Consider the following 5000-nt stretch of genomic DNA (forward strand, 5'->3'; position numbering starts at 1 on the left):
CGTGCACACACACACATATAGTTAAAGAAATGTATATATAGAAAACGACATTGGGTTCTCCTGACAAATATGTATTATATAAGTCGATACTAAAGAAACGCTACAGTGAGATTGACTGAAACATATAAACTTTCTCTCTTCACAGTATATGCACAAAATATCATATATTCCACGCATATAGCAAATTTGCTATATCATTTTGATATCTTTGTTTAATATGTTAGTGGAACGTTATAAAATCTGCAATAATAGACTAAATTCGTGGAATATCAGAAATTTTGTATGATTCCTGAGAGAAAACAAGATAATGAATTACCTTTTAAAAAATCATACAGAATTGTCGCCTCTCGACAGTTTAATATTAACCTATTTGAGAATCTTTGTCAATTTTTTTTTCGTAAACTTAAAATTTTAAATTATTCTGTTTTTAATATATTTTTTTTTTCAATAGATTTTTTTCCTATAATTTTATTAGGCCGCTCAAAATTCTCAGCATCTGTTCTCATGTTTTACTTACTTTACTTTTCCGGTCCCATACAGCAGGAGAACCCCACTCCCTACAGGACCTCCGCTGTCGTTTTACCTTGTTCGTTCAGAGTATTTATCTTTTCAGATCAGGTATTGTTCATTTAGTGTTAAATCGTTTCAGTAAAGTGGTTGAATGCAGAAGGAGTGCATGGCTTAAGTTCAGGTGGAAAGATAAATCATTAAATGACATGAAGGAAAAGGGTCTAAGAGAACAAGATGTACGGCACAGATGACGAAGGAGAAGGTTGACTAGAAATAGCAACCCCATATAGAAATGGGAGAAGCTGAAGGCAAAGAAAGAGGATAAAGTAAAGTTAATTCACCCCTATACTTATATTTTGAGACATAATCCTGTCTACTTAAATGTACTACTGATATAAGAAGGATATGATAAAATGTATGCTCAAAAAACTACAAAATTAGATTTACTTCTTACAGAACTGTAAACAAAGAACATGCAGACAATTTCTAATTATCTAATATAATATATATTAGAATTTAAAATATGAGATACCTACCGGAACTATGAAGCAAAATAGTGTTAAATTACGCAGTCTAAAAAATGATCGATCTCTCAGAAATGTTTTCGAAATATGGCCTTACCATGCAAAACTCTCTGTCTGGTTGCAGTGGGAATAATGACCGAGTTAACTTTTAGCCCCGAGAAGGGACTCAGCAGCCTCTGAAGACTCCTCATTAGACCCAAAGTTCATACTTTAATGCATTCTCTGCCTTCACTTTTCAATCTATTTTTAGGGTATATGCGCCAACGGATATCATTATTATTATTATTATTATTATTATTATTATTATTAGTAGTAGTAGTAGTAGTAGTAGTAGTAGTAGTAGTAGTAGTAGTAGTAGTAGTAGTAGTAGTATTACTTGCTAAGCTACAACCCTAGCCGGAAAAGCAGGAGGGTAAAAGCCCAAGGGCTCCAAAAGCGAAAAATAACGTCGTGAAGAAATAAAATAAGGAAATAAACCACAAAAGTAATGAACAATTAAAATAAAATATTTCAAGAGCAGTAACAATATTAAAATAACTCTTTCTGATATAAGTTATAAAAACTTCAAAAAAAAAAAAAACTAGAGAAAGAGAAATAATATAGAATGGTGTGCGCGACTGTACCCTCAAGCAAGAGAACTCTATCCAAGACCTATAGATAGACTATTTCTGTAGGTCTTGACTCTACCAAAAGACACTTGAAAACCATGGTACAGAGGCTATGGCACTACCCAAGACTATAGAATAATGGTTTGATTTTGGCGTGCCCTTTTCCTAGAAGAGCTGTTTAAATGATGATTAACGAACAACCACAGAAAGCCTATTATCATTTAAGTGATTTTCGTAAGTATAAGTATATATATGCATATAAATAAGATATATATATAAATACATACATACATATACATATATATATATATATATATATATATATATATATATATATAAATATATTAGGTACTAAATCTCTTAAAATAACTTCTAGACAATATATTTACACCCTCTCCCTCATACCTGAAGGACGGGAAGAGCTCAGCGTGACTAGAAATATCTATCTATCTATCTATCTTGTGTGTGTATACATATATATACATAGATAGGCATACATATATATATATATATATATATTATATATATATATATATATATATAAATATATATATATATATATATATATATATATATATATATATATATATATATATATATATATATATATATATATATATATATATATATATATATATATATATATATATATATATATATATATTTATATATAGATATATACAGAATATATATATATATATATATATATATATATATATATATATATATATATATATATATATACCCAGACACTTGCTCTTTATTATCCATGGGAGATGTGTGTCTATGTTTCTTTGTGTACATATACTTGTGCACACACATATATATGTATACACACACACACACACACACACACATATATATATATATATATATATATATATATATATATATATATATATATTTAATCTATATATATTCAATATATATATATATATATATATATATATATATATATTATATATATATAATTATATGTGTGTACGTGCATCTGAAAGTGAGACATATCTTTCCTTATGTTTTAATTAAGTAGCGTGATTAATCACCTCTACATTGGAATTTTGGAAATTCAAAATATTAGATTTTTCATTAAGAGAATGTCTATGATTTTTTTAAATAAAAAAAAATATTGTTTAATGCTAAAATTACGCGCATATTCAATGTTAATGAAAAAGCAAGATCAAACTAATGTTCTGCTATTTCCAGGAAACTTTGGACCACTACGACATTTTTTACATTTCAAATGTTATAAGAAAGCGCAATAGTGTTGGTCTAGTATTATCAAATTAGCTGACAATGAAAAAAATAACCATTATATCTCTCATTGCCTTTTGCCGTCTAAATTATATTTCCAAGTAAAAAGGGAGAATAACTTATATCACTAATAATATTGTGATAAGTTTTTTGGAATCAATTTATTACAGATATTATTGTTGAAAATTTATACCGGGATATATCAAAGTGTTCACATAGCCACCTTTCTATTTTCCACCCAAGTAAAAATTCAGAAATTTCTAAGTATAAGTAAAACACCACCGCCATCTATTGGTTTCTTTTAAAATTGTTATCATTATTCATTTGTTTTCCAAGACTGTAGGGGAGGAACGGTGGTAGACATTACCAATACCTTTCCTTTTTCGCGTCACTAATACTGTATTTAAATTATGAATTCTTCAATACTGTTTTATTTGATATAATGTTTCATTATATGAATAATTCAAGGCTAAGTAAGTGGAAAATAAATAATTTATTAATAACCTACACTTTAGTTTCCCTACGCCGAGAGTGGACTCGCCTATCATAGACGACTTGAATAACCAAACTACAAACAAAACATAATAAAATATACTTTAGATAATAAACAAGTAACCATTATAGTCATATATCACACAGTTCAACAGTTATGCATATTATAACTCCATATACTCTATGTAGCAAACGTTATCGATTCATCATATTTATTTTGATTGAACGTCTTATAACATTATGTTAATTGGTAACCCTGAAAGTTCAATGGCCAGTCTGTGTAAACAATGTATTCTTTTACGTTAAATTCCAGCCAAATACTAAAATGAAACATACAATTAATATGTTGCCCATTCTTCAAGTAAAGATTACGCGAAAAAAAGTGTAAAGATTAATATACAAGGGCATTAAAATGGTTCATGTGACGGCTTTAGTATATAAGTGGAAATTCATTCTTTCCCTAAAGGAATGGTAAGGGCCTTGATGCTACGCTATGTTTAAATAAAAAATGACGACACCAACTACAATTTTAATGGATATTTTTAAAATCTAATACCATTTCCTAACCATTTCCTTATATCAAGGTGGTATTGGGTATTAATCAGTATGGGAAGAAATGTAAAAGCGTTGTTCTGTGGAAGAAAACTATTGAATGATTAACGATTATATTCTATTATATTCCTATATGTTATATAATTTATTTTCATGCTAATTAATATCATTAATATAATTTCAGAGATGGAAAATACCTTTTGAAGGGCAATAAACTCGAACGTGTCAGGTATTTCTTATATCGTTCAATTTCTATTCGAGATTTTCCGGTTGTCAATAATGTTTGTTTTCTATCTAATTGTTGTAACTTGCTCCTTATTACTTTAGCTGGTCAAAGAGAGAGAGAGAGAGAGAGAGAGAGAGAGAGAGAGAGAGAGAGAGAGAGAGAGAGAGAGAGAGAGAGAGAGAGAGATAAAATACTTTTGAAGTCTTAATTATATATAGCAATATACTCAGGATGATCATTCTTTGGTTGGAATATGCTCCTTTTGTTATCTCTAATTCATATCACATAATGAGTCAAACTATTTATAAACATTTCTCTAAGACAAGATTCACACCGAGAGCCATATGGTCAGGCAGTTAGTAATGCATTATGTTTAGTAGTCAACATGAAGAATTTGGAATATTGGGAGACCACACGTATAACCCAAGGGAATATCCAAACGTAAGTGTTATGTGTAGTATTTTTCATGGTCCTGACATGTTATATCCTAGTAGCTAGATAAACATTAATATTTAAAACAGTCTTGAATCCAAAATTGTAATATGTTAAGACATTGTCATATCTCACATACTCATGGGACATAAATTAAAGTGATACAATATATATACTTGCCTCTAAAATTGGAATTATATGAGGCATTGTCAAATCCATCACAACAAGAACCATAAAAAGAATTAGTTAAAAACTTTTTTTTTTTTTTTAAATTGGGATTGCACAAGGCCTTCTCAAGTTTTAAACATGTAAGAGAACAATTGCCCCCCAAAATTGTAACGTGAGAATATGTCGCTTATTACATATTCAAGAGACATGAACACAGTTTGATAAAAACATGCC

This window comes from Palaemon carinicauda, chromosome 11, assembly GCF_036898095.1.
Source record: "Palaemon carinicauda isolate YSFRI2023 chromosome 11, ASM3689809v2, whole genome shotgun sequence".
Taxonomy (NCBI): domain Eukaryota; kingdom Metazoa; phylum Arthropoda; class Malacostraca; order Decapoda; family Palaemonidae; genus Palaemon; species Palaemon carinicauda.